This window comes from Podarcis cretensis (genome assembly GCF_951804945.1).
Source record: "Podarcis cretensis genome assembly, chromosome: 11".
Classification (NCBI taxonomy): Eukaryota; Metazoa; Chordata; class Lepidosauria; order Squamata; family Lacertidae; genus Podarcis; species Podarcis cretensis.
In genome coordinates this window covers 56409603-56427374 of record NC_137180.1, presented here as the reverse complement: position 1 = coordinate 56427374, position 17772 = coordinate 56409603, and the positions used below count along the sequence as shown (strand labels likewise).

The following is a 17772-nucleotide window of genomic DNA, read 5'->3' as shown; positions in this document are numbered from 1 at the left end:
GAGCGTTTTAGCGCTTACGCACAAGCAACCCCTTATCCCATTATAGATGTGAAGCAAACTAGTGGGGAAAATAGGAGCCCCTACCCCCAATTAGTCTGCTTCACACCTTTGGTACAAATTCAGGCAAACAACATCCAACCTGCCAGGGAAAAACAACCTTAACTAGCTGAAATCAGGTCAGCTAGTTCCCTTCCCCATCTGCAAAGATTACAGAAGTCTCCCAGGCTATTGCCGCTTGGGTTGGGAGCCAGAGTGTAAGGAATAGCTGATCGGATAAAGAGGCAGGGAGAAAAGGTTTTATCACTCTCCACCAAGCCTCCAAAGATGGCTGCACCCACTCAAAAATCACTTTGCGGGCCCACATGCTAACCCTGTCCTTGGGGCCCCTCCCCCCCCCAAAGGCAGAGACCAGACAATAAGGTATGGGTTCGAATTGGCCACAGCTTTATTGAATTCAGATTTCAGATTTAGGCAACCTGGCCTTGCCCTTGGAAGGTATCCTTCTCAACCCCACAAGGGGCTGAAGAAGTAAAAGAAGAGTTTGGATTTGATATCCCGCTTTATCACTACCCTAAGGAGTCTCAAAGTGGCTCACAATCTCCCTTCCCTTCCTCCCCCACAACTCTGTGAGGTGAGTGGAGCTGAGAGACTTCAGAGAAGTGTGACTGGCCCAAGGTCACCCAGCAGCTGCATGTGGAGGAGCCGGGAATCGAACCCGGTTCCCCAGATTACGAGTCTACCGCTCTTACACTGGGGATGTGCAGGGAGACAGCTGCCGTGTGAGGGGACTGCAAAGCGTGAACTTACACACGCTGTGCCCACGCACAGCGCCAGATTGGGAGTTTAACCTACTTGCTGGGGACTCACACAAACGCCCTTTAACGGGCCCTGCAAAAAGGCTGCCGCATTGGGGTGCATGAGATGCCACCCCCTTTCACTCGAAGGTAGACTAAAGGATACCTAACAAGGCCCAAAACCGCCACCCGAGGCCCAGGGGCCTCACCACCAAGGAGCCTACAACTTTTTTATTAAATCTGTATGCCGCCCTTCATCCAAAGATCACAGGGTGCTTCATGATGTAAAATTTCATGCAAATTTGCCTGGCAGTGAAGCGGGAACTATGCCTGTTGAACATCTGCCTGCCCTGCAGCACAAGCCACTCCAGCTCCGCAAGAAACAAAAGCGCGGTAACCCTTAGGGAGGCAGTACCACGGAGCCTAGGGCTTGCCGATCAGAAGGTCGGCAGTTCGAATCCCCGTGATGGGGTGAGCTCCTGTTGCTCAGTCCCTGCTCCTGCCAACCTAGCAGTTCAAAAGCACATCAAAGTGCAAGTAGATAAATAGGTACCGGGAAGTTAAACGGCGTTTCCGTGTGCTCCTCTGGTTTGCCAGAAGGACTTAGTCATGCTGGCCACATGACCCGGAAGCTGTACGCCGGCTCCCTCAGCCAATAAAGGGAGATGAGTGTTGCAACCCCAGAGTCATCTGCGACTGGACCTAATGGTCAGGGGTCCCTTTACCTGTTACCCTTCTGTTATTTGGGTTTATGCTCCATGTTTGGTTTTTAGATGCTAGCATCTGCCCTGGTCCAGACCTTCTGCTTCTCTGCAGCAAAGAGCCTTTCAGAAAGCATCCCTTGGTCTTCAGCATCCCAGACTAAACACCCTTTCTTACAGTGGATGCTGAGACAGTGTGAAGAGAAAGGCCCCTCCCATTGTTCCGGGCCAGCAATACTGTTAGGGGACCGACACAAGGCTGGCTCTCATCCACCGGCGATTAACAAGCCCAGAGGCAGCATCCTCATTGCCCAGGAGCCGAAAAACCATGGAGGGCTCTTGCCAATAAGGAGGGGCAGAGCAATTACTTCTGCTTTCCCCTTCACTAGAGACTTGCTTCTAGAAATGCCCCCATTCCACCCAATTCTTGCCTGACGCCCCTTTTTATCTCGTTCCCTGGGGGTAAGGCCAAAGGCAGCTAGCGTTAAAAACTCACAGCGGGTTTCCCCTTGTGCCTATGCCAGGGGAAAGAACATAAGAACAGCAGGATGAAGTTATAGACGCAATGGAAACGGGCTCACACATGGAAGTTTAGCTGAACCTCCTTCTCTCACTTCTCCTCTGTGCTGCGGACATACGCAGTGCCTTGTATTCCTTCTGCCTCTGGGCAATGGATCCAGAAAGCAAAGCTCTGCCTGCACAAGAGATCCATATGGCAAGCGACATTCTTAGATCACCTGGTGGCTTCCTTTCTTTGCCACGCATGCTAATGCGCAGCTGCCCACTGGCTAGCAAAAGAAATAGCTGCATCCCCGTGTCCTCTGATGCGCAGGCTTGCTAGGCAAGCTTTTAAAAATACGTTTTTCTTTAAAAGGGGGGGAGAGATTTAATGGTCAATCTGCGGGCACGCTGCAATCCTGCCCAGTCTGTGCCAGATCGCTCAGGCCAGGCTGCAATGCTGCCTAACCATTAAAAGTAAGCAAATTAGTCAGAAGAATGCTGGAGAAGGAATATTCGGTGTTATGTTGGAGGGGATGCCGGGAAACAGGGATGCAGGAGTTTGCCAGGGGGCAGCCCCAACTAGCCAGTAGGCATCTCTTTGGTCCATTCCCAGGTGGGATAAATTGAGACCTGCCCTTGCTTCTTCCACAGTTCATCTTCAGGTGGAGGGCTTCACTGTCTATGCGAGTGTCGTCACCTCTGCAGACCCCCCAAAAGACTAGCACCTGTTCAATTACCTTAAGAATATTGTGTGTGCTAGCTCCCTGGCTGGTGAGGCCACAGTCCTGGCTCTCTGAGATTGCTTCTGGAAGCAAAGCAAAGCAAAAGCTCCACTGTGTCTTGTACACAAAGATGAGCAGGGGAAGTCCTTCGGAGATGAGCTTTCCCCCTTTAGAAAGAGTTATGCCGTCCTAAGGTATGGTTGCCACATTTTTTTCAATGAATCCGGGGACACTTTTTTTTTACTTTTTTTTTTTTTTTTTGAAGCTGAATATCAACAGGGAGTCAGTAGTGGGGATGGTGAGGCAAAAGACCCTGGGCCCAAGCACACATGCATATTGTATAAAGGTGCAAAGCCCTTCTTTCGCACCCTGTGAAACATAAATGCGCTGAGTTTTTTTAAAAACTGGGCAACGGTGCGCCGTGTGCCCGAGACTCCCGAGACTCCCCCGATCTCCTGCCCCCTTCCTCCTTTGTTTTGACTGATCGGGGGAGGCTTGGGAGCCATAGGTGGTCGACTGTTGCCCAGTTTTTAAAAAAACTCTGCACATTTATGTTTCATAGGGTGCAGGAAAAGGGCTTTGCACCTTGCCTGGCAGAGAAACCATGCACCTTGTGCCCCTCCTAGGCAACAGCTGCCCGTCCACGACTCCCAAGCCTCCCTCAATCTGTCAAAACAAAGGGGGAAGGGGGCAGATCTGTACTGCCAGACATCCCCGGTTCTCCTTCAGCAGTGGCGGCAGCAGCGAGCAGCTCCTGAAGCCAGCCAGAGCCAACTGCGCTACCAGTCTGGCTCTGGGCTGCTGAGGCTGTGGCTGCCACGTTTCCTGGGGACAGATTTGCAAATCTGGGTACATTCTGGGGATGAAATTTGTCCAGGGACAGATTTGCAAAACCGGGGACTGTCCCCAGGAACCGGGGACGTCTGGTAACCCTATCCTAAAGATCACCTGATCCTGTCTTTACGGATCAGACCAGTTAGAGAATCCAGGTGCATCTGTGGCACAACCTCAGGGCTGTATATATTTCAGCGCAATAAAAATAATATTTGAAATAATTTGTGCGCTGAGAATAGCTCCGTCCCTGAAAGCAGGACTGATTTCTCTTCCACCACTCTTATTATTCATTTCATATATTTATATACTGAAAAACAGTCTCTATTCTAATAATAATAATTTTATTATTATTACCCCGCCCATCTGGATGGGTCTCTGAGCCGTTTACAAAACAAGAAATGCAAGATGCAATACAACGCACTGCGGTGTCGAACAAATCTTTCGATGCCTTGCAAGGAAACGACAAAAGCCCCCTAAAATAACAAAAAAAAAAAACCACAGCAGCGCATTTTTGAAACTTCTTTTGAATCACGGATCCCTTAGCCAGTTGTTGTTGTGGGTTTTTTTAAGTGCAGACCAGGTAGCTGCTTTCTTAACATCACATTACTCAAAGAGGGAGTATCGCATCCCTTTTTGCACCAGTGGGCTGTAAAATTAGCAGCACTCACAAGTGCTGAGTTTAAAATACAAAATGGGACACACCCTGCTCCCTGGGAACACCTGCCTCCCCTTCCCTTTCCCCCTCCCCTGCTTTCCGCATCCTCCTTCTCTCAGCTTGCCAAACGCCATTTGTTACAGCTGAAGTGTTTCCTTTTCTCTCTCAATATTTCCTGTCTGTACAGCATCTCTTTTGTAGCTCATAAGGGATAGAGATATAAAGTTACATCATTCCCACCCTCAAACACACATCCTAACAGAAGGGGGTCGCGTAAAGAAGGGGGCAGGTTGTGTTTCTGGGTGCGCCCGTGTTTCCCCACTAAGATTTCATCAGGTATTACTATCATTAGGGACGCGGGTGGCGCTGTGGGTTAAACCACAGAGCCTAGGACTTGCCGATCAGAAGGTCGGCGGTTCGAATCCCCGTGATGGGGTGAGCTCCCGTTCCTCGGTCCCAGCTCCTGCCAACCTAGCAGCTCGAAAGCACGTCAAAGTGCAAGTAGATAAATAGGTACTGCTCCTGCGGGAAGGTAAACGGCATTTCTGTGCTCTGCTCTGGTTCGCCAGAAGCGGCTTAGTCATGCTGGCCACATGAGCCGGAAGCTGTACTCCCTTGGCCAATAAAGCGAGATGAGTGCCACAACCCCAAAGTCAGCCACGACTGGACCTAATGGTCAGGGGTCCCTTTACCTTTACCTTTAATACTATCATCATTATTATTTCCATTTGTTTGTCGCTTTATACAAAAGAGGTCTCAAGCTGCACACACCATACATTTAAAGCGCATTCGTTCCCCCTGAGAATCCTGGGAAGCGTAGTTTGGCCCTTGCAGAGCTACAATTCCCAACACCACCACAAACTACAGTTCCCAGGATTCTCAGGGGGGAATAATGTGCCTTAAATGTATGGTGCATGCAGCCTCAAAGCAACTTTACGAGATAAAATGCAAACACATAAATCAAAAGCTATAATTCTTTTTTTTAATGTACAAGACAGTACTGTACAGATTTCCTAAAATGCTCATCCAACACCACAATGAGGGCAAGTCCTACCCCACACCAATAAAAGAGAAGAGTTACGGTACAGGTTAGCTTAACTACCAAAGACCTGAGTAAACAGAAACGTCTTAGCTTGTCGAATAAAAACTGACCATGGTGGAGCTAGGTGAGTTTCCCTGGAGAAAGCATCCCCAATCCATTTTAGGAGACCCCCCACACACACACCTACAAAGCCTTTTGTGGTGACATCCCAGCAACATAGGATCCATGGGGCACCAATTGCATCCAGCACCAACCTACTCTTGGTTCGGGAGCGAGAAAATATAAAATAGCAGGCGAATAACCCACTGAAGGCACACTGGCAAAACTATCCATTTTGGAAATACCAATAGCCTGTGAACTCTCTAGGTTGAACAGCAACCAAAAACAGCAACAACCCTGAGTTAGAACACCTCCCACGAAATATTGCAATGTGAAGTTTGGGGTTCTAGCCAGCCACCCTTTTCCAGGCAACTCCAATCCACACACACCCAGGTTTTCCAGTGCCACCTCCCTCCAAAAACACCCAACATTCTGGGGACATACAGCATGCTCATACCTCACTGGGCTGTTTTGTGGGGGAGCTTACCCACTTGGGGGCAGGGAATACTTCTGCAAACCTTGGGTCTCCCCCAAGCCTGCTGATATCTCATTTTTGTGCATGGATGGTGTTGTCTTGGCGATTGAGGGATCCACAGTAGGGAAATATTTGTCTCTCTGATTAATACCTCCAGGTTCTCCGAGCTGGGCCACTCCTTTTCCATTCCAACAGTGGCTGGGAAATGTATGGGCAAGGGAATAAAGGTGATGCAATTCAACTCCAGCATCTGGTATTGAGGGATGCGGGTGGCGCTGTGGGTTAAACCACAGAGCCTAGGGCTTGCCGATGAGAAGGTTGGCGGTTTGAATCCCCATGACGGAGTGAGCTCCCGTTGCTCGGTCCCTGCTCCTGCCAACCTAGCAGTTCAAAAGCACATAAAAGTGCAAGTAGATAAATAGGTACCGCTCCGGCGGGAAGGTAAACAGCGTTTCCGTGCGCTGCTCTGGTTTGCCAGAAGCGGCTTAGTCATCCTGGCCACATGGTCTGCAGACAAACGCTGGCTCCCTCGGCCCATAGAGCGAGATGAGCGCCGCAACCCCAGAGTCATCCGCAACTGGACCTACAGGGGTCCCTTTACCTATCTGGTATTGAGAGATAGACTGCCACCGTATATGGAAGTTCCATTTTTACCTATTATGATGACTACCCCTTGATAGACCTAACCACAACGAATTGATCCAATCTCTTTTCCTCCTCTTCATTCCAACTGCTGCATTGGCAAATGCGATGAGAGCTCCCCCTCCTGTTCTTGATGGGTCGTAATCATGGCTAATTGGTAAATTTGCAGTAAAACTCTTCAGCTTAGGAAATGGATTGTGCCAAACTCTCCCCTCTCCCCCCCTTCCTCTAACTTTTCCACAGTTCCAGCCACAGCTCCGAGCCTAACATGGCTCAGAGGAATTGGCTTACAGAGGTGTTGCAATTATGTACGTAATAAGCTAAAAAAGTCTGCCTCTTGTTCACACAGCAGTGCCCTGAACCTTTCCTCCTATTAACGTCTACGGAAGCTTTGCAATCAATTTCAAGAAGTCCTGCGTCTTAAAGAGAGACACTGTGAAATTTAGCACAGAGGAGCGAGGGGAAGAGCAGCGATCCGTCCTAACAGGAGTTCTCTGGAAAACGACACCTGTTCTTAATGCACAAGGTTAAGCAAACGGGGTTGTTGCTTTAAAAAAAATTACGTTGCAATTTCCACAATGCACCCTAGGAGGCTATCTTAACTGAGAAAGGAGTTCTCATTCAACTATTGTTTCTCGCCCTGTGCAAAAGCTATTAAGCAGAGATGGTGTTGCTATCTTCCAGGAGAATAAGAGAGCAAGCTGGCCAGAACCCTCCAGGAAAAAAGATCTGAAGTCTTTGACTGGCAGGAGAAAGCACTCAAGAGCACTGCAGGGGAGCATCTCCTCTCTGGCTAGGAGGGAAGACAGGCTGGCTGACCTAATAGGGCTGTTCCGTCTTTATTTTCTATAATTTAGGGACCTGCAGTGCACAGGAAGGAAGGGGAGAGAGAGAGAGAGATGCTGTAAATGTGATAAGGAACCCCGAGGGAAGGATATTGCTACGGAACAGCATCATGGCTTATTGCTCGTTTCAAAAAGAAAAGAAAAGAAAAAGAAAGAAACACCAACTTTTCCAAACCCAAGACTGAACATGAAGTCTGAATGGCCTGCCCTGGCTATTTGGCCCACAACTAGGATAGAGGTTTTTTTTTTTTTGCAATGGAGAGCAAGTTAAGAAGCACTGTAAATAAACTCCAATGACAGGTTTGCAACCTGAAGTCGTGCTAGGCTTCTGCTGTCCTCTAGGGGGCATCTGTGGACTGGAAAGTTCAAGAGGCAGAGAGCCATCAGTATGTCTCTATGCAGAAGGAGGCAGGGCCTTCAGCATCCCTGCCAGATACAATACTGCTCATAGCTGTCAAGCGTCCCTTATTTGGCGGGACAGTCCCTTATCCCAGCGCCATTTCCCGCTGCTGTCCCTTATCGATGATGTCCCTTAAATTTCCCGGGTTTCCAAGGAAACAGCTCCTCTCCCTCCCTCCCTGCCGGCCAGGGAGGAGGGAGGCTCCAACTGTGTTGCTTGGCTGTGTTGCTCACCCAATAAGGAGTCTAAGAACTTGTGCCGATCAAATCAGCCGCGTTGCTTGGGGACTCGTCTTTGCTCAGCGCTTCCCAGCGGAGAGGTGACGGTGGTTTTCCTTGCTGCATCCTTGCTAATCCCACATTAGGCAAAAGATTCCTGCATTGCACGGGGTCGGAGAAGATGACCCTTCAAACTCTACCATGCTACGATTCTATGATCTGACGGAGGAGGCCATTGCCTCTACCTCCTCAGCAATCCATCCCTGCCAATGCCACCCACAGAGGAACGAGCCGAGTGATAGGGTGCCCCCCACCCTGAATGCAACCCATTAAACCAGGGGAGGGGCGGTTAAGATGCATTCAGTTCAGTCCCAATGGCAAAGGAGGCTTCGTAAGGCTAGGCTTTGGGACTAGACAGCAAGGCAGTCCAGGTTGAGACGAGTTTACGTTAAGCACCTGGGGTCTTGCAAGGGCATCTCCCACAATATGCTACCAAGTTAAGAGAAATATGGCTGGCAAAGGCTGTGGCAGAGGATCAAGGGAGTACCAACACATCATCTTAGCTTGGAATAGGCAATCTTGGTAGTCAATTAAATTTGGGGGCTACTCCCATTCACACACACTGCTTTCATTCATCCCATGTACAGTGGTACCTCAGGTTAAGTACTTAATTCGTTCCAGAGGTCTGTACTTAACCTGAAACTATTCTTAACCTGAAGCACCACTTTAGCTAATGGGGCCTCCTGCTGCTGCTGGGTTCTTAACCTGAAGCACTATTTCTGGGTTAGCGGAGTCTGTAACCTGAAGCATATGTAACCCGAGGTACCACTGTACTGCTTACTCACTTTACCTTCCAGCCTCAACCACTATATTTCTTGTTGGTGCTGTTTGTGAGCCTTCCCTTAAGGATCCTTATAGCAAATCAGAGCTCAGTACTGTCTAAACTAACTGGCAGTAGCTCTAGCCAGCTTGGTGCAATGGTTAAGAGCAGTGGACTCGTAATCTGCTGAACCGGGTTCGCTTCCCCGCTCCTCCACATGCAGCTGCTGGGTGACCTTGGGCCAGTCACACTTCTCTGAAGTCTCTCAGCCCCACTCACCTCACAGGGTGTTTGTTGTGGGGGAGGAAGGGAAAGGAGATTGTTAGCTGCTTTGAGACTCCTTAAGGGGAGTGAAAGGTGGGATATCAAGCCCAAACTCTTCTTCTCCTCCTCCTCCTCCAGGTCATTCTTACCAGCGACCTTTCTCTGCCACTGAGCTATGGTGATTCCCTTTGGCCAAAGGAGTCAAGAGGGCTGTAAGGCTGTAAGGCCAGCAGCCATTCAAGGGGCTGGGGAAATGCTAAGATTTACCTGGGCCCGCCCTCCCCCCCGGTACCTGCACTCGAACCCGCTTCTGTTCCAGAATCTACACCATGCTCTTGGTAGGCAAGGGATTAAGGATGTAAAAGCAGCCCTGATGGATCAGACCAAAACCCCACGTGGTCCAGCATCCTGTTTCCTCAGCGACCAATCATAATCTAATGCCAGTCACCCCTAGGCTACCAGTATTGTGTGGGAATCCAAAATCAGGCCAGGAATGTAGGTTTGTGCTATTAAAGTGCTCTGGCACTCAGGTGAAACAAATCCAAAGGTTTAAAAAAAACACCCCCCCAAAACCCGCTCCGTCTTTTGCAGTTAGGAAAGTGGTGAGAAAATGCACATTGAGTGTGGGATAAACGACCCATGGACCGGAAGATATATAAGCTCCACACAAGCAAATCCAGATGGATGCTCAACAAACAGGTCATGCAGAGAAGCCAGCTGTGTCACCCTAAAAACTAGATTTCAGCCTTTGAGCAAGGGGATTCTGTGTAGCCGTGATGACCGGTAGTCACTGAATATGTCCTTGTGGATTACTGCTAGCTAAATAAATAAATAAATAAATAAAGTTCCTAAATGGCATGACATGTAGCCAAATCCTTTGTCCCATTAAATGTAAGGGAGCTTACTCCTGAATAAGCATGCACAGGATTGTAGCCTAAATATGTTAAAAGCCAGTTTGAGCCCAATCCAACCTAAAAGGTAAAGGGACCCCTTACCATTAGGTCCATTCATGACCGACTCTGGGGTTGTGGTGCTCATCTCGCTTTACAGGCCGAGGGAGCCGGAGTACACCTTCCGGGTCATGTGGCCAGCATGACTAAGCCGCTTCTGGCGAACCAGAGCAGCGCACAGAAACACCGTTTACCTTCCTGCCGGACTGGTACCTATTTATCTACTTGCACTTTGATGTGCTTTCGAACTGCTAGGTTGGCAGGAGCAGGGACCGAACAACGGGAGCTCACCCCATCACAGGGATTCGAACCGCCGACCTTCTGATCGGCAAGTCCTAGGCTCTGTGGTTTAACCCACAGCGCCACCCGTGCCCCTCCAATCCAACCTACATCCTAGCAATTGTCCTTTTCAGATTGCAGCCCTGCACCCCCCCCCCAAAAAAAAAATCAAACGTTCTCAGTAATAATTCACTTGTAATAACATTTGGCCTTATTTGCAAAGGGACTTTTTCAAAGATGAGACTGACTGAAAATAAGCAATTCTTCCCATTGTTTCTCTTTGTTCCTCTGGGGGTGAAATTAAGAGAATGCACGCTGAGGTTGCAATCCTTTGCTCACAGACCTGAACTCAGTGGGTCTCACTTCTGAATAGACATGCACAGGATGGCATTGTTAGGAGTAATGAGAGACTTGCAGAATTACCTGTTATCCGGTTCTCCCTACACTACAATTAGATTCCATAAAATATCCCTAAGGGGCATTAACACAAAGCCTCTGGATAACAAGGTCACAGGACTTCCTAGACAACCTGTTTCATAGGAAAAATCCACTTGGACTTCAGTGCAATCCTACACCATGTTTACTCAGAAGTAAGCCCTTTGGAGATAAATGGGACTTTTGTCTCAAGGAAGAATGTGTGGGATTGCAGCCTTGGTCACAAAGTTGCATCTGTTAAGCAACAAACAAAAAGCTTGCTTGCAGCTAAAATAATAATAATCCTGTTATTCTGGCAATCTGACAATTTACAACGTTCAAGAATGGAAAATGAGAGGGTCCCAGTATGATTGCAACCTGATGCACCCCATGTTTACACGGAAGTAAGCCCACCTGCGTCTCATATGGCTTACTCCAAAGTGTGCACAGAACTCCCACTTTTACAGTGATACCCTGTAGCAGCTTACCAGAAATAAAGTCACATTGGGTTCAGTAGCACTTACTCCTAAGTAAGTGTGCACGGATCTGTATCCCTGAAGTGATGTTATGACCACAGAAGTCCCACGTTCAAAACCCTGCTCAAGACATGACACAACCTCTCTCTTGTTCCAGCCAGCCTACCTCACAGGGCTGTCGTCCCTTTCAAGGAAACAGGCACCGATGTCAGAAAAACCCCTCCAGGTCAGCCATCGTTCTCCAAACGAAGGGAGGACACGAAAAAATCTAGACGGAAAGCCAACTCGTTTTTTCAATATCCGGTACCGGCTGAGATGTTTTGCTGCTGCGGCTACCGAGAACAATCAGCCACCTGCCTCCCCTTACTCATTTTGGAGGGTCGTTTTTCCTGAAAGGCCCTAAATTTCCTTGCTTTTGCCTGCTGCATATGGCGATACATCTACCGACCTCTGGACAGAATGTTTTAAGTACTGACCCTGGGTTTTATTTTATTTGGGAAATGTCAATTTGGTGGGGGTGTTTTTATTAAAAGGGTAAGCCGGAAAAGTCTGATCGAAACGAGAAGCGCCGCACATCGAAAAGCGCTGCAAACGAAACGGCTTTCCCATTTGCCAGCTCCCCACACCACGAGACAGCTTCCTTGCAAATTCAAACAAAAACGGAGAATGAAGGTTTGTGGGAAAACGCTCCACGCGGGCGCATTTCAAATCCACTCGGATTCTCTCGGAAAAACTACTGCACCCAAAAACTTCCTTCTTAGGAAGGAAAGAAAAGGAGAATAGGAGAGGAAAAACCCACCAACCACCTGTGCGCTCACGCCACCGTTACGCGCAACAGCTCCGTGCGCAAAAACCGACCTCGCTGGCACGGGGCCAGTGGCCGCTGTCCGCTCGCCCGGCTCGCCTTCCCTCCCTCCCTCCCGGACCTGCGACGAAACCCTCCCTCGCCAGCGGGGGAAACCGGCGGCAGTTGCTGCCACCGCCGACCAAAGGAGGGCGGAGAGAGAGAGGAGACTCGATGGATGGATGGCAAAAGAAGGAAGCAGCGGCACCAACCTGGCGGCGAGGATGCCTGCAGGTGGGAGAATCCTCTCGGCCCGGCTCCTCCTGGGCAGCCGCGGCGGAGGCGCGCCTTCTCCTCGTCGCCGCGGCCGCTGTCCGCTTCCCCGGGCTGTGACAGCGACTGCTGGGTACCCAGGGCGGCTCGGCGCGCCTTGGCACAGGCGGACGCGGCAGCACCTGCCGCCGAACTTGGGCAGCCTCGAAGGACTGGCTGGCTAGCGGCTGGCTGGCGTCCTCCACCTTCCTCTCTCTTTCTCTCTCTCCAGGCTGTGGAGGTGGCGGCTGCAGCAAAGGGGCTAGGAAAGGAGGGGTGGTGGGAGAGATCAGGAATGTGCAAAGGGCCCGGATGTCTGGTGTCTCCAGCCTGCTCCCTCCTTCCTCCGCCGCCCCCTTTACGCGCAGCCACTTGGCGTGGCGGGGAATCTCCAGCGCGCGCTCCTTGGGGAGCCAAACTGTTGCTGGAGGCGAGGGAGGCGAAGGAGGAGGAGCTTTAGTCGTCTCTGTCCTTTCCTACGGGGAGGAAGCTTTTCCTTTTTTTAATTAAAAAGAAATAAGCACACACACAAAGATTGAAGCGCTCCCCGCGCCTTTCCAAAGCGCCTCTTTGCGAATCATTGTCCTTTTTGCTCAGACTCCCCTGGCACCTGTTTCCAGCGTGCGAAGCTTGCTAAAAGCCTGGCACAGGTCGCTAGGAGCAAAGGCAAGGCGGGTATATTGTCAGAATATTCGGCCGGTGGCAGCCGGTGAGGTATCAGAGCAGAAGGAAAGAAGGGAGCGCTTCTTCGAGGGGGGCGCGCCAGCAGGAGCGCAGCAGCGTGCGGCTTCCACGGCCAGGCAAGATCACGGGAGACATGATAGCCCGGTCAATGACTGTAAGACATGGTAAGCTGGATGGAACCTCCATGGCCAAAGGCAGTGTACCTCGGAGTTACAGCAGGTGGAGAGAAAGGGCAGAAGTGGTGTGGTTACCTTCTGTGAGCTCCCCTTGGAGCATTTGACTGGTGAGCGTTAAGAAGGCAGAAGCCGAAGAGGTGAGTGAACGCTCAGTCTGGTCCAGCAAGGTCTCTGATTTATGTAAAAGGTAAAGGTACCCCTGACCGTTAGGTCCAGTCCCGGACATGCTGTGCAACAACACACACAGAAAGACAACCCTGCCGCACAAACCCCAACTAATTCCAAATACTTTTTAAACCCCTGCGAGATTTCGCGCCCTTGAGCGAACGCCAGAACTATGCAGAACTGTTTTTTTTAAAAAAAAATATTTTAACAGTCGTTTAGGTCGGGCGGGGCCTGATTTCTCCTCTGTAGGGAACTATATGTACAGGGATGGCATTAAACATTTACCTGTTTACACACACATAAAATCCTATCTATTCTTAATTCAGCAAGCGCTCCTCCCTAAATTTATCCTCACAACAACAACCCTGTTAGGTAGGCTAGACTGAGAGATCGGCCACATCCTTTGGGAAAGAAGGAAAGCTCTCAGCGCACCCGGCGTTGGCGTCGCTAGGGAGGCGTTTCGTTGAGACGCAACGCGCTGGGTTTCCTTAATGAAATGCGTTCCGGAGAGAAAGAGAGATCCCGTAATTCATTGCCAAAAAAGAAAAAGAAAAAGGAGCGGAGAGAACCGCCTGCCAGGGGATGGGCTCTTTATGATTGTTTGCACTGGGGGAGTTCCTGCTTGCATTGCTGGCGTGTTCGCGCTTAGCTGAAAGGAGGCGTGCCGCCTTCGTCTGGACTTTCCGGGCTTTTCTTGCACGCACAAAAGAGACGCCTTTTCGCCTCCGGCCGAAGGAAACCGGGGAGAGCCCTGCGCAAGCGGGCGCGGTAATGAACGCGCGGAGGAAGGTTATGGTGGCGCAGGACGGCGTGTGCGCAGTAGCCTTCCTTCACAGCTCCGGGTCTGAACTCCAAGGCAAGGGGTAGTAAAGGAAAAGGGAACCTTTGTGAGCCTAAGGGACACATTCCCATTTGGACAGCTTTCCCAGAGGCCACATGCCAGGGGTGGCCGAGGCCAGGGGCAGAAGTGGGGAAGAGCAGCGAATGTAAACTTTCCCATTCCGCAGTAGGCTTGGGGTGTTAGGAGAGGGGTGGCACATTGTGTGAGGGAGTTGCTGTGCCCCTTTTCGGGTAGTTCACCCACCTCTGGTTCCCACCTTGCACTCAGCTCTCACCTGTGGCTCCTAAAAGCTGTCAGCATGCAACAGCGGCCACAATCCCAGGAATGGCTTTGATACTCCAGCTAAACCAGGTGGAGGTAGCAGATGGGTCTCAAGCCCTTGGTGAGTTAGGGACTTTCCCTAAAGACAAGCTCGGGTGAATTGATCAGATGAGACCAATAGTGCGTCCAGCCGTCAAGAAGGCGGTTTCTTCACATGCTGCATAGGGAAGTGAGAGGCTGGTGGGGCTCACATACTCTTCAACATTTCTCCCATGAAAATAAGGATGGTCTGTTCCATAATAATAATTTTAATATTTATACCCCGCCCATCTGACTGGGTTGCCCCAGCCACTCTGGGCGGTTTCCAACATATATAAAAGGATAATAAAACATCAAGCATTTAAAAACTTCCCTATACAGTGGTACCTTTGGTTGCGAACGGGATGCGTTCCGGAGGTCCGTTCACAACATGAAAAGCCTGCAACCTGAAGCACCATATCTGCGCAGGTGCGCTGTGTGATTTGGCGCTTGTGCGCATGTGCGAAGCGCGATTTTGTTCTATTGCGCATGCGTGAGCAGCAAAACCCGGAAGTAACCCTTTCCAGTACTTCCGGGTCGCCGTGGGACGCAACCTGAAAAAACATAGCATGAAGCAAACGTAACATGAGGTATGACCGTACAGGGCTGCCGTCAGATGGCTCAGGAGCTGGATAACGCCATACCCTTGAACATATCTCTGATGAAAATAGGGACATCCTAAAGAAAAGCGGGACATTCAGGGATCAAATCAGAAACCGGGACAGCTTCTGTAAATCTGGGATAGTCCCTGGAAAATAGGGATATTTGGAGGGTCTGGGCTCACCCACCTGGGAAAATAGCCCATCTAGGAGAAGGAATAAAGGTAAAGGTAAAGGTACCCCTGCCCGTACGGGCCAGTCTTGCCAGACTCTAGGGTTGTGCGCTCATCTCACTCTAGAGGCCGGGAGCCAGCGCTGTCCGCAGACACTTCCGGGTCACGTGGCCAGCGTGACAAGCTGCATCTGGCGAGCCAGCGCAGCACACGGAACGCCGTTTACCTTCCCGCTGGTAAGCGGTCCCTATTTATCTACTTGCACCCGAGGGTGCTTTCGAACTGCTAGGTTGGCAGGCGCTGGGACTGAACGACGGGAGCGCACCCCGCCGCGGGGATTCGAACCGCTGACCATACGGTCGGCAAGTCCTAGGCACTGAGGTTTTACCCACAGCGCCACCCACGTCCCCATAGGAGAAGGAATACTCTGATCCTAAACCTCCACCTTGTGGGATATCTTTAGGAGGAGAAAAGGCTAAGGAGTAAACCCTACACAAATCTAGAGTCCCTAAGACGGTTGGAAGGAGCCTTGTATGCCTCCTTCTGGCAACTCCTGCAGCCAAGCTAGTCCGCATTCCGTTGGACCACATCAGTGAGCCCAAGACGGAGGTCTTCTCAACACAGCAACTCCAGGGAGGTCACTTTAGTGCTACTAACACAGCGGTTTGACTTTGCCCGAGGAGATGCACTCCATTGTCTTTAGAGACAGACAGATTCCAGCGACAACAGTAGGCTCGGTTCTACATACACCAACACTTCCTCTGTCCTCTATTCAGACAATTAAGTGGCATCATCAGAGTTCAAGGACACGTTCCCACCAGACAAAGATGTGGGAGCCAGCGATGGTGTGGCCTGGGAGAGAGTTCCAGGGGGCAAATATAAACACCTTGAGGGCCATCAAGGGGTGCTCCCTACAGTCTCAATCTGTTTTGGTCTCTTTCAGTTTAGTCTAAACCAGTGTTTCCCAGCCTTGGATCTTCAACTGTTTTCGGACTAGAATTCCCATCATCTGGAGTATAGCAAGCAGTAGTGCAGTCTGAGCTTCTGTGCATTGCTTAGAAGCAAGCTAAGGTACTGTTTTCTCCATCGCTGGTGTGCTCCCACTGCTGGTGTTGATGGAAAGATTCCATCAATGGTGTCTCCCAAAAAAATTACACATCACTTGGGAAGACAGGCGAACAAATGCCAGCGTACTGGAAGAAGCAAAGATCACCAGCGTCGAAGCAATGATTCTTCAACATCAACTTCTTTGGACTGGTCATGTTGTGCAGATGCCTGATTATCATCTTCCAAAGCAACTGCTCTATTCTGAACTTAAGAATGGAAAGCTTAATGCTGGTGGTCAACTAAACTGGTTTGAAGACTCTCTCAAGGCAAATCTTTAAAAATGTAGTATTGTTGTCGTTCATTCGTTTAGTGGTGTCCGACTCTTCGTGACCCCATGGACGTGGGGATCCAGGGCACAGTCCTTCAATGGCTGCGCTCATTTGTCTCTGGTCGGGGACAGAGGGTGGCACTTGGGGGGGAATTGTCATCCCGCCACTCCTTGGTGTGTGGTGTGCCTCAGGGTGCAATACTCTCCCCGATGCTTTTTAACATCTTTATGCGCCCCCTCGCCCAGCTTGTCCGGAGTTTTGGGCTGGGCTGCCATCAGTATGCTGATGACACCCAACTCTATTTGTTGATGGACGGCCACCCGGACTCGGCCCCAGACACACTGATCAGATGCTTGGAGGCTGTGGCTGGATGGTTACGTGGGAGCCGGCTGAAGTTAAATCCTTCGAAGACAGAGGTCCTCTGGCTGGGACGGGACGACATGGGACTGAGGGGGCAACTCCCATCTCTTGCGGGGGTGCAATTAGTGTCAGCACCGTCCGTTAAGAGTTTGGGTGTAATCTTCGATACCTCCCTCTCCATGGAGGCGCAGATTGCAGCTACAACAAAGGCGGCATTTTTTCATCTCCGCCAAGCTAAGCAGTTGGCTCCTTACCTCTCTCGCCCTGACCTAGCCACTGTGATCCACGCGACGGTCACCTCCAGACTGGATTATTGTAACTCGCTCTACGTGGGGCTGCCCTTGAGACTGACCCAGAAACTCCAGCGGGTGCAGAATGCCGCAGCGAGACTCCTTACGGGGTCTTCGCTTAGAGATCACATTCATCCGGTGCTATACCAGCTGCACTGGCTCCCGGTGGAGTACAGGATCAGGTTTAAGGTGCTGGTTTTAACCTTCAAAGCCCTATACGGCCTAGGGCCCCCGTACCTACGGGACCGCCTCTCCTGGTATGTCCCACAGAGGAACTTACGATCTTCAAATAAAAACACCTTGAGGGTCCCAGGCCTCAGAGAGGTTAGGCTGGCCTCAACTAGAGCCAGGGCTTTTTCGGCTGCGGCTCCAACCTGGTGGAACGCTCTGTCACAAGAGACAAGGGCCCTGCAGGACTTGACATCTTTCCGCAGGGCCTGCAAGACAGAGCTGTTCCACCTGGCATTTGGTCAGGGCGCAGCCTGACCCCCTCCTCTGGCAATCTTTACAAAGCTTTAGTTTATGGTTGCCATCAATTTTGA

The 17772-nt window shown here is 50.5% G+C and overlaps 1 protein-coding gene and 1 long non-coding RNA gene across 2 annotated transcripts in view; one reads left to right on the top strand and one right to left on the bottom strand.

The window, feature by feature from the left end:
- ZBTB7C (zinc finger and BTB domain containing 7C) overlaps nucleotides 1-12569 on the bottom strand; it is a 253149-nt gene extending 240580 nt beyond the window's left edge. The window contains exon 1 of the mRNA XM_079994871.1: nucleotides 12188-12569. The gene's annotated coding sequence lies outside the window, so the exon portion shown is untranslated. The remainder of the gene's footprint in view (nucleotides 1-12187) is intronic.
- Nucleotides 1-17772, top strand: part of LOC307226408 — a 304430-nt gene that overhangs the window by 56925 nt on the left and 229733 nt on the right. The window lies entirely within an intron of this gene.